Source organism: Eubalaena glacialis, chromosome 2 (genome assembly GCF_028564815.1).
Source record: "Eubalaena glacialis isolate mEubGla1 chromosome 2, mEubGla1.1.hap2.+ XY, whole genome shotgun sequence".
In the NCBI taxonomy this organism is placed as follows: Eukaryota; Metazoa; Chordata; class Mammalia; order Artiodactyla; family Balaenidae; genus Eubalaena; species Eubalaena glacialis.
In genome coordinates this window covers 54,624,844-54,637,255 of record NC_083717.1, presented here as the reverse complement: position 1 = coordinate 54,637,255, position 12,412 = coordinate 54,624,844, and the positions used below count along the sequence as shown (strand labels likewise).

Below are 12,412 nucleotides of genomic sequence, written 5' to 3'. Positions count from 1 at the left end.
ACTGAGCACCTGTGAACGCTCAAGGGGACCAGATGCCCAGGCTCTGAGCACCTGCACCGGGGAGGGGAGGGTGGGCAGGCAGCCTGCCCGCGGGCCTCCTCACCCACTCCACCAGGTCACACGCACAGGGTGCGCACTGGCCTTCAGGCCGCCCATCCCCTCACCCTGCCCATAGCCCGGGCTCCCAGAGGTCAAGCTGGTTTTGCTGGCTGAATGGATGAATGCTTTGAGATTCTTGCGATGGTCAAACATTCCTTGTGGGGTGATGGTTTTAAATGAAGTCCTAATTAACCAAATATTTTAAAGAGAAAAACACTTTCGTTGGTGCCAGTTGGGACTCTGAAATGACGTCCTCACAAATTTTCTAACTATAGTGGAAGTGAAGGTAAAAAGTTCGACTGAATGATTTCTTTGAGGAAGACCACAGTAGAACATACCAGTAAGAAAAAAAAGCAGTAAGCAATCACCATTTAAGTAATATTGAAAGTTAAATGTGTCCTATTTACTTTCACAAGTGCCAAATATATCAGCAGGCTGAGAGCACACAGCCCCCGATTTAACTGTTGGTTCCCATGCTGTACTACACAACAAGGCCCTTCATTTCACAGTATGAAAATAACACCACCATGAGTCACCACTGGGTAGCAAGGTTACTTCCCAGTTCTAGGGTTTGTTCTCACTGTTGCATTTGCTTTCTTCAAGGTCTCACTATGGCCTTACTGTGCTAGGGGTATTTTGGATGAAGCAGCTAGGCATAATTAATGGTTAAATGAGCAAAAACGGATGACAGGTTTCCCCCACTATCCAAAAGCAGAGTGTTTCTATGAAACCTTTCCTGACCTGAAATGGCATAAGTGAAGAAGCAATTACCTTACGACACATCTGGCAAGGGATGCGCAAAAATAAATCTAGATAAAGCACAGATGCTCACACCGTTCAAAGCTACTTGATGCAGAGATGCTGAGTGTGGTTCCCGGAGAAGGAGTTTGGTGGTGTCACTCTTTGAGGTGTGCGTTGTCTCTATTACCGCTCGCTGCAAAACAAACGCTATTTTTGATTTTTGCCTTTTTTCATAAAAGCAAAAATCCTCTTTGGATTTCTTTTGGTTAGCAAAAGTGAACGCAAAAAAATAAATAAATAAAAGTAAAAACAAAGTGGCATAAACCGAACTTTCGAAAAGTGGGGGATACCTGTACTTCAGCACAACTTATCGATCAACTCTCATCAAAACACTCTCCCGTTTGTCTCCTGTTTCCCAGGTGAGAAAGCAGTTTGTATAAGGAACTAGTGATTCACAACTCATGTATTTTTATGCCAGTATTTTCCCCCATCAGGTGACCAGCCTGGATCTATGATATTTTTATGCCAAATGCTGTCTATTCTTTGGGGGAACTTAGAAGAAGTTTCTTGGAGAAGGTAGAGTTTTGCTTTAGGATTAAAGGCTGGGGGGATTCACACACGCTAACATCAGCACAGGCTTTCCTGGGTTTGAGGAAGATCGACACGGTTGGGAGGATGTGATGTGCTCACTGACTGGCCGTGAAATGGGGGTATGCAGAGATGCCACAAGTGGGCAATAAGGTCCTTACAGGAGACAGCCCACATGGTGGGGAGGAGAGACATGATGGCTGCATGGGAGGATCCCTGCTTGTGTTCTCTGAAGCCTGAGCCCTGCGGAAGCTTCCAGCACTGGGACAGTCTGCACTCTAAGTAAGAGCACACTGGGCGGCCCCAGATGGGAGGGTCGGAGGCGGGGAGGTGGGACCACCCCCCGAAAGAACCCAGCTGAGTGTGGGATGGTGGGGGCTGCATGTCACAGTGGAGGAGTCCCCAAGAGATGGGATACAGGAGGGAGCCTGTAAGGCCCGTACCTCCCACAAAGAGTCTAGTGGGAGCAGGGTGGGAGTGGCGAGCCATGAACTGAGGGCACCAGGGACAATTACTGACAGCAGAGTGATGGAGGACACACATTTCACTTTGACTTTCTCAAAATTATGGTGTTTCTTTTAAAACTAAAGACGAGAAAAATCAAATGAGCAACCAACCTTAAGAACTCCATCCACTTCACCACAAATTTGCTGTGAGCTAACATTAACAAAGGGCTCATTTATATATGGATGGCTTTTTTTTTTTTTTTTTTGGTAAAGTCTATCTTCAAGGTAACATGTAATTAAATTTCTGCTTTCAGAAACTTTTATTTGTGCTCATTTTCCTTTCCTTCTTGGGAAAACCTCAAACTCACTACATAGATGCACCATGTGCCTGAGAACAGTGCTCATCACCCTGGATACGCCGAGAGGCGGGAAGATGTTTCCATAACCACTGTTCATCTTTGGTCTAGCAGCACACAGTAATTTTTTTTTTTAACATCTTTATTGGAGTATAATTGCTTTACAATGGTGTGTTAGTTTCCGCTTTATAACAAAGTGAAGCGGTTATACAAAAAATATGGAATGCTTCATGAATTTGCGTGTCATCCTTGCACAGTGGCCATGCTAATCTTCTCTGTATCGTTCCAATTTTAGTATATGTGCTGCCGAAGCGAGCACAGCACACGGTAATTTAAGCATGAGGACTTGTTGCTAAAAATCCTGAAGTAGAAACGAGAAGGGGATGGAAGATACTTTTCCCCCTTTCCCATGGCCTGTATTCTCAGTTCTGCCGTCGCAGAACTGCGTGGTTAGATCCTGGCTGGCGGCCGATACATAAGTGGTCTGCCTTGGGGTCACCCACGCTACAGACTATATGCACTTCAGGTAGATCTAGGACATGTATGGTAAACCACCTGACATAAGAAATTAATTACAAGAATTTTTTTTCCAAAAATGACAATGTGCATTTTAGAATCTAGTTTTCAAAGTCAGGGTCTTCAACTAGAGATGAAGGCTTGATGGCAGTTTCCCCATCACTTAATGTTAACTCCCTGTGATCCGTGTAAGTGTTACAGAGTGGGGGGGGAGAAATGAGGAGGCCAGAGCAGGAAAACTATCCCCGAACTCCTCATCTCCTGCAAACCTTCTAATAAGACCTGCTGCCGAAAGCCCAAGGGCCTGGTTCAAGTTTCCTTAACTTTCCCGTCTGTGGTTACCTGATAGTACAGCAGCGGGGTTGCCAGGAGACGGAGTGCAGGGATGAAGGCGGGGATGAATTACCAAATGGACGATTTGAGCCTGATGTGTCTACACTGCTTAGAATTCAAAGCTGCTGGTAGGCAGTTCAAGAGCAAGCCAATCCTCTCACCTGCATATTTTAGGGTTCCTTTAAATCTGAAGATGTTCTGGGAAATACACATCTATACGTGTTTGTTTTCAAAGTGTAACAATGCCCACAGAGCTCTGGGCACACAGACTGTTTTGCAACTTAAATATATACGATGAAACTACGATTCTATGTCCACAGGACTTTACCTCCTACCTGCCTACAACAAACAATGTTTGTACCACAGTCTGAAAACAGAGCACACAGTCCTGGCCAGGACTTACGAGACGAGGTCTCCCGGGTCTGATGGAAAAGGCTTCCACAGAAAGTACCACTACTGGGATCCAGGGGGTGACCACTGGGTGGCCAGAAATTCATCTGCAAAGCCAGGGAGGTGAGGCATGCAAAGACACACCATAATTATGCCTAGAAGCCAAGTGTAGCACAGCCTTCCCTTTAACCACAGCCTGACAGAAGCAGAGAAGTAACTGCCCTGATCTGGAGTCAGCACAAGTCTCCTAGCCATGACAACAGTGTGTGTTTAAATGAGGTGGAGGACATGTGTCATCCAGCAGGGGTCACAGGTGACCTGACACCACCTTAGCAGAAATTTCTCTTCATTTCACTAATTACAACCCATTAACAGCCTTAAGCCACCAGACAATGGGGTCCAGTGAGCATGGGTCCCAGAGGGGTCAGTGTGGGTGGAACACAGGAGGCAGGGAAGGCCAGCATCAGGGACACTGCAGGAGCCCAGAAGGGAGCTGCCGGGATGTCCCAGGCAGACGTGGACCACTCGAGCTCTTGCAGGCTCTCTACAGATACAGAGCTGGGTGATTAAGAGGAAGAAGGCCAGAGGCAAACTTTGCTGACTGGCCAGTTCCTGGCCACAGAGAGAGTGAAGCATCCCACCAAGACATACAGCAGAGGTGGGAAAAGAAAAGAGAGGAAAAAACTAAGAGAAACAAGAGATGAAGACAGAGAGGGAAGAGAGAGGAGAGAGACAAAATGATCAGGGCAGGGCCTGATGGTTTACAAGAAAAAAAATTTACAAGAAAAAAATTAAAAAGCACTAGTGAGATTGTGGGGAGGAAAAGCTTCAGGGACGCAGAAACATCACAAGCGTCAGGGACACAGGGACAGTGTACGTGGGTCATCGGACACACGGGGACCGACATCACACCTAATCCAGCTGTACCACAGCTCACTCCGCCAGTCACTGTGTGTCTCCGCAGGCCCAGCCCCACTGCTCTCCACTCTGTGAGGCCGGGGAAACTGAGGCACCGGCTGGAAGATGCCAGCCGGCAGAGTGCACGGCATCATGCAGGACCTGGAGCAATGGCGATGCTTGCTCAGTGCCTGGTCCATGTTTCTCCCCACACAGCTCCTCTGAAGTGGACACAATTGATCAGGAGACATAGCGAACATTTACAGGAGCAAAGATGACAGCTGTAGTGCCTGCCTGGCCCGCTAAGAAACTGATGCCTAGGAGTTAGTTGTTTTTTTGTTTGTTTGTCTTCTAAACAGTTTCCTTAGTTTCTGACTATCCTCTGATAAAGAGCACGGTATCAATCACACTTTAAAAATAAGCAGGAAACAGGAACCTCACTCAGATTCTTACCATGTTAAAGAACACTTCTGTAGTTTGGATATCATGCCCTGTGCTGAGTACAAAGCTCGATTTGTTTCTGCTTTGTAATGTAGAGTGTTATGTTCTACCACTGCTACACAATCACTTTGAGGAAACATTACTATAAAAATAAATAAGTTTCTTTTTTCACTCAAAGCAAGGGAAAATAACAAGGACACCCTAAGCACACCCACAAACCTTTTCCAAGAACACTTGTATTTGTCCCTGGGCTGGCAAGAATGTTTTGCTGATGATATCAAAGTCCTTTAATTTATCTACGATCAATCAGACTTCAACACTGAGGAAAAAATACTCATTCTGTTCCACTTTAAATTAAAACAAGCTATTTTTGGGGTACTAGGCTGTCTTTATTTTTCTTTGAACACAGGGGAATACGCTACTCTGAGACCTGGCTGTGAAAGGGCAGCAAAACACACTATTAACCTCTGAGTTGGAGTTTTAGAAAAGACAAAGTATAATTCCATTTTCAAAAATGATCGCCAACTTCCACTTCTGACCAAGTGGAATATACAGGATTTACTCTCCACTTTGAAACAAGTAAGAAGCTGGGACAAAATACATTTTTAAAAAATGGTTTTCAGGACTTCCCTGGTGGTGCAGTGGTTAAGAATCCGCCTGCCAACGCAGGAGACACGGGTTCAAGCCCTGGTCTGGGAAGATCCCACATGCCACGGAGCAACTAAGCCCGTGCGCCACAACTACTGAAGTCCACGTGCCTAGAGCCTGTGCTCCGCAACAAGAGAAGCCACCACAATGAGAAGCCCGCCACTGCAACGAAGAGTAGCCCCTGCTCACCGCAACTAGAGAAAGCCTACGCACAGCAACAAAGACCCAGTGCAGGTAAAAATAAATAAGTAAATAAATTTTTTTTAAAAAATGGTTTTCAGACACTGGACAGCAGGAAGCTGTGAGAGGGGAGCAACTGAGGTGAGCCCCACACTTGCCCTTCTTTATTGTCTGAAGGGTCTCAGGCTGCAGACAGGATGGGGTACCAGGCAGAGCCCTCGGTCTCTCCAAGCCGGTGGTGGGGGACAGAGCTGAGGATCCAGGGAGACCAAGGCCGCTGCAGTTTGCGGGGCAGGGTGCCAAAAAGGGAGAGCTGCCCGGAGTGGCCAGCTGCTCTGGAGACCAACAGAGGGTCCTCTGAGGAAACAACCCAAGGCCAAGGAAAGAACCACCTGAAAAAAAGCAAAGGAAAGATCTCTGAATTTCCCAGTGGTCCAGGAATAGTCCTTGCTGTCACCAGCTAGGGTAGAAAGTTTCTTAGTTCAAAGTGTACAGAAGTGTCCAACAGCTTATAAAGTAAAATTCATAACACTTGGCCTGGTGATAAAAAACCACAGGCATGCAAAGAAGAAAAATAATCAAGAAAATAAAAATCAAGCAATACAAACAGATGCAGAAATGATACAGATGACAGAATGAGTAGGGCACTAACATAGTTGTGACAACTGTAATCTGTGTGTTCAAGAAACTAGAGGAAAGATGAAACTGTTAGGTAGACATTTGGAAGAGATTTAAAAAATAAAGACCCAAATCAAACTTCTAGAGTTGAAAACTACAAAGTCTGAGATGAAAAAGCCACTGGATGCGATTAACGGCAGATTAGACATCTTAAAAGAAAAAAATTAATGAACTTGAAGACACAGAAATAGAAACTATCCAATATGAAAAATAGATTTATAAAAAAGATGGGAGGTTATAAAAAGAGCATCAGTAAGCTCTGGGACAACTTCTAGTAGGCTAGTACATCTGAAATAGAGTCGGGGGGTGGGTGGGGGAGCAGAGAAAAATGGATGAAGAAATAATGACCAAAAATTTTCCAAATTTGATGAAAACTATAAATCACAGATTCAAAAAACTCAATAAATCCCAAGCACAAGAACAAGAAGAAAACGACACCCCAGGCAAATCATATTCAAACTGCTTAAAAATCAATGACAGAGAGAATCATAAAAATAGAGAAAAAATACATTATGTACAGAGAAACAAAGAGAAGAATGATAAACTTGTCATTGGAAACACCGAAGCAAAAAAGACAGTGAAGCAACACCTTCAAAGTATTGAAAGAAAAAACTGTCCACCTATAATTCTACACCCAGTGAAAATATATTTTGAAAACAAAAAAGAAAGACTTCTTCAGACCTAGAAAAATGGAAAGAATTCATCCCAGGTAGACCTGTACTCTGGGAAAGGAAATGGAAACCCTTAGGGCAGAAGGAACGTCACACCAGGTGGAAATCTGCTTGCACAGAAGTGATGACAGGCACCAGAAACGATGCCCATCACCCGGTGTCAGCAGTGACGTCTGCAGATCAACGCCTTTGGGTCTGCAGTCCAAATCCTCACTTGCCCTTTTCCTCAGGACCACCCATGCCAACCCGGGCCTCATTTTCCTGAGATTTTTTTTAAGTTGCTCTGGAAAATACATGTTTCCTTGTGATCCCTGAGGTTTCCACGTCTTCAAGCTGGGCAGAAGGGAGTCTGTTACTTCGAAAGATAAATGAATAAGCCTTCTTAAATTTCAATTAGACCACTTTGGATTTCCCTTGGAACTATTTCTGGTTTGGGAACTTATTTTGTGTACAAAAAGAGGAAATTCTTTTGCATTTCCATTTTTGGGGACAGACAGAAGATAAAGGCAGAGCCAGCCATATTAACCTGGTATTGTGAAGTTTGTCAGAGTCTGGGACCAATGTTTGAAAATGAATAGGAAAATGCACAAATATCTGCACTATTTGTGTAAGGTGTATACCTCCCAAACACAAACTGTCCATTTGGCTTGTGAAGAATATGTAAGAAGATTCTCTCAAGAAGCTAGAACATCCTTTCAAGATAAAAAGATATTACAGTTAAATTTTTTGCTGTTTGCTAAAATCAATTTGATTAAATTGAACTCTCCACCCCCTCACCCTCTACCAAGGTGACATCAAGCCACTGAGCACTCAGAAGTTAAATTCCATAAAACACAAGCAGCTGTGCTCCATCAAAACAAAAACAAAAATTGACACAAATAACTATTCACTTAACCCAGTTAGTTGAGGTTATTGATCAGTTGAGATTATCAATACTCAAAATGATTAACGTAACTTCATATTCTAAACCAGGAGAAATCTGTGTGGCATTCTAGGGAGGGGACCCAGGGAGGTGACAGGAGAACCAGAAAGCTGCAGCCACAGATCGGCTACTTGCACATTTAAGCCTGTGTTCTCATTTCATAACAGCATTGATTTCTCGTTGCATAAAGGAGGGATTGTGGCTCTGCAACCATCTCAAGGTTCTACTTTGGACACTTCTAAAATAGTATCTACAGAGTCAATGGGGGGCCTGTTCCATGGGAGTGTCAAGGTCTCACACCAGTGGTCCACAATAACCTCTGCCTTCAGAGTTCAAAAAAAGAGACTTATAAAAAGACATTTATAAAAATCTTGATGTCTACTTTGTTGTGAAACTCAGTCAGCACTGCAACTGCACAGGAACGAGGGGCACGTCTCGGGGCCGGGCTGGCCTCTGCAGCACAGTATCGTCCATCATGGGGTCTGGGTGCCTGCACAGCCTGACACCTCCGGGGGGACACACCCTTCTCCCAGACTCTCCCCTCAGCCCCTCCCAACAGCTCCTCTCACTCCCAGGAGTGGCCAGGCAGGAAGAAGATGGAAAACTTAAATGCACCAACTTTGTTATCTATTAGCAGATGGTCTTAACATTGCAGACGGCAAAGAAGCTTAGAGCTCACCTCTTCCAACTCTCACCAGACACACCAGGTCACCTCTCCTCACACCAGGTCACCTCTCCTGGTTATTACAGGACAGGGGCTAAAACCAAACTCAGGAATGAATTCTGCAAACATCCTTTATTAAGCTTATTGTAATGATTAGATATTCCACACATGTGAAAAGTGGCTTTTTCCAAGAAAATGATATTACGTTGGAAATGTTAAAAACAAAAGACTGGTTTTATTTATTAGCCATTTTCGAGGAAATGTTAACTTTACCAAGGAACTAGCTTCCCTCCTTAGGATGATACATTTTGCTTTACACAGGCTATTATTACCTTTGTGTTTTAAATTGATGGGTCAATTCAGTTCCGACTCTTGCAAATGAAAGGAAATTTTGCCTTTCCAATTCTAGGCTGATAATCTGAGGGTTACTCTGACAACTGTGTCTTATGGAAGGAATTTTAAGGAGGAAAATTACGTAAATCTTTTTTAAACCAGAAATTTCCATCATAGGGGATCTAGAATGCCTATAGTAAATAACTTACAGAAGACTTAAAATATTTCTAAAAGTGAGATATACCTGTTCCTTTATTATCAATAATAGTTAACATTTATAATTTAAAATGTCTGAAGTTGGTGAACAGAACTTGCAGAGCAATAAAACTTACGATGAATAAAATGACTGATCTTTTGTTGCTTTTCTGGTTTTGCTTTTAAAACAAAAGTGGAAAAATATGAAAAACCAAATGAACTCAAAATTTTTCCTTTCTGTGCCTAAAGAATATAATTGGTTTTATGTAAGGCAAAAATCCAGATTTCTGTTAATGATGGGCACAGTAAAAATAAATGAAATACAGAATTTTCTTAAAAAATACAAGTTTTTTAAGAGTATACATTGGTTTGATATTTTCAAAAATATTGCCATGCTTTTAATATCTCTTTAAAAGGTAACCGTCAACCATGCCACAGATTTGGTTACATCTCTCCCTAACCTGCTACGTCAAATACTATGCTACACAGTTCTGAGATAATATGACATTACGAAAAAATTTTAAGTGAGAAAAACTGATTTTTTTGTCTTATCTGTTTGAATTTTTGAGGTGTGACCTATCGGCAAAGTGAAAAGATCTAAGATCTCCACATTTAGAGTATTATTCTCATTAGGAGTAGAAAAGCCTACTATAAGAATGGGTGTGAGAATTTCTGTTATAGCTTACTCTGGGCTACAAAAGGTGTGGGTCCCACCTGAGAATTTGATCATCTGTAGGAAAAAAATTCTGCTCGAATTTTACAATCTACTAGTCTTTGTAATCTATTTATAGTACAATTCTCCCTCTCTCTTTTAACAAACAATGCAGTCCATAACCCACTAGAACGTAAACCATTATTTAAATAGGTCAGTTTAATAGATCAATTTCCAACTTTGATAGCATGAAGACTATGAAAATACTATTCATTTTGGGAAATGAAAGTTCACATAACATACTTAATCTTACAAAAGTGTCTAAAAATGATTTATAAAATCATTTACTTCATAAGAACAACAACTGCCCAAATGCACACACACTACCAGCTCTTTCTTTTCTCCAAACTCTCTATTCCACCCAGATCATAGCCGAAGGACACTGGTCACCTCCATGGTTCAACTATCAGTTCACCTCTTCATAGATGGAAATCCAGGTGGGTGCACATTTTTTGACCTTCCCAGGGTCAGAGTCCTTATCTCTACAATGGGAACAAGACCAAATAGGGCTCTTTAGAAGAAGGGTGCTAAAGAATTTGAAAGGTTATTTTTCATAATTAAATGTAGAATGCTACGATGATGATAAAGTTCTACTTGTACATTCCTTTAGATGGAATATCTAATGTATTCATTTTTGGTTTTCACTATAAATTAGTTTTAATATTCTAGTAAACTGATTTTTCATTGAATTTGCTTGAAACAACTGGAAGATTAATTTACAAACACAAAAAGCCACCTAAAAAAGCATAATTAACCTATACCATTATTTATCTGATCTTAGGTTCCATTAAAATGAACCTTAGGGATAATTTTACATTGCTAATTTATTTTTATGCAAACAATATATAAAAATAAAAGTATTTGTTCATTATGGGATACATTTAAAGCAAATTGAAACCAAAAGAAATTTTAATGTGGGAAAATATATTACAGGACAAATATTAATATATGAGGAAATAATTTTTTAGACAGTAAATTAATATTAAACAAAAGACACTAAAGGAATAGATCATACTATAGTGGTAAATATAAATACATATAGATGAATACAAGTATGATAGAACTATCATGATATGATCAAAATCAAAAACTTCAATGAAAGAGCCACATGCAATTGAAAAGCATACTTCTACATCTGTAATCACTAGCTCAAAAATCTGGGGGAGGAAGCTTGTCCAAGGAAGGCAGACCATTCACAATAGCACAAAAATTACAAATGTAAAGAAATAAATTTTAAAATTACTGTGCAGAATCTTTATGAAGGAAATGGCAGTGCTTTCTGAACAACTTAAAAGGAAAACCTGGCTAATACGAGGACCACCATGGCCCTAAATGGAAACACGCTACACCATATTGATGTTGATTCTCCTATCAGAGCAAGCCCAATCAAAACTCCACAGGGACTTTTTTTTGGTGACATTTTTTCAACCCATTTATATTGGCTTGAAAATATTTCTAATATTTACATGGAAAAATAAATGGGTGAAAATACCTAAGAAAACAATTTAAGTGGAGTGATTTTTCATCACCACATGTTAAAATGTTTATAAATGTGCAAAGGAATATGCAGGGTAAGACTGGTGGTCTGGAGTAAAAAAAATGAAAAAAATGAATACAATGAAAGTAGGATTTTAAATTGGTGAGAAAAAAATTCAATAAATTCTTCTTGGAAAATTTATTATTTGAAGGGAAAAACATACTTTCTACCCTCACAAAATACACTGTAAAATGTTTGAGAGAAATTAAAACAAAATCATAAGGAAAACAAAAATGAATGTAAGTGACTATTTGCACGTTAGTTCAAGGTTTGGAAGAACTTTATAAGTTAAAAGGTATAAAAAACTAAAGATTGATTGATATGACTATATGAAAGTTTTCAACTCTTATGTGTCAAAAAACACTCAACAAAACTGAAAGTAATGACTAAGTGGGAAAAATACCTGCAACATATATACTAGATAAAAATTAATATACATGATGGTATATGTTTATATATCTTATAAATTTAATGAAAAGTAAACAATTATTTTTTTAAACTGGGGAAAAACAGGTGATTTTAAAAGAAACATAAAGCTAGTAACACTAAGGAAATAATGTACAATCTTACCATCAAAGAGACACAAGTTAAAAATAAGAAGATGCCATTTTTGCCTGCCTTTAGGCAAAGACTAAAAATAAGCTGGGGGCCAATGTCAGTGAGGGTGGGGGGGGTCTCTGAAACTGGCCCCCAGCTTATTTTTGACACTCTGACAATTGGGGCATCTATATTGGAAAGGCTTTTTCCTTCAGATTTCAGGAGGCCTGTAGGAATACGTCCAGCAAAAACAAGATTGCACAAGGATCGTACAGGAATGCATAACCCGTTCAAAAATTCATGAACAATGAAGTAAATGGTAACAATCATTAAAGCAGAAGCTTTGTAGTCTTTAAAAATCATATTTTTGCAGAATATTTCATGATACATAAAACATAACAAGGCAACAAACACGGAATACAAAACTATAAGCACATGAGGACGGTAAAAGTCTCTGAGCGACAGGAAAGGTTGCACGTGATTGGTATTTACTTCTTTCTGAATTACTATATGTTCCAAATGATCTAT

General features: G+C 40.7%; 1 protein-coding gene and 1 non-coding gene across 2 annotated transcripts in view; both read right to left on the bottom strand.

Moving 5' to 3' along the window:
- The window catches only part of ATP10A (ATPase phospholipid transporting 10A (putative)), a 178,716-nt gene that overhangs the window by 129,825 nt on the left and 36,479 nt on the right, over nucleotides 1-12,412 (bottom strand). The window lies entirely within an intron of this gene.
- Nucleotides 2,443-2,549, bottom strand: LOC133086480 (U6 spliceosomal RNA). The gene has a single exon (XR_009700235.1). It is a non-coding gene; the product is annotated as a U6 spliceosomal RNA (small nuclear RNA).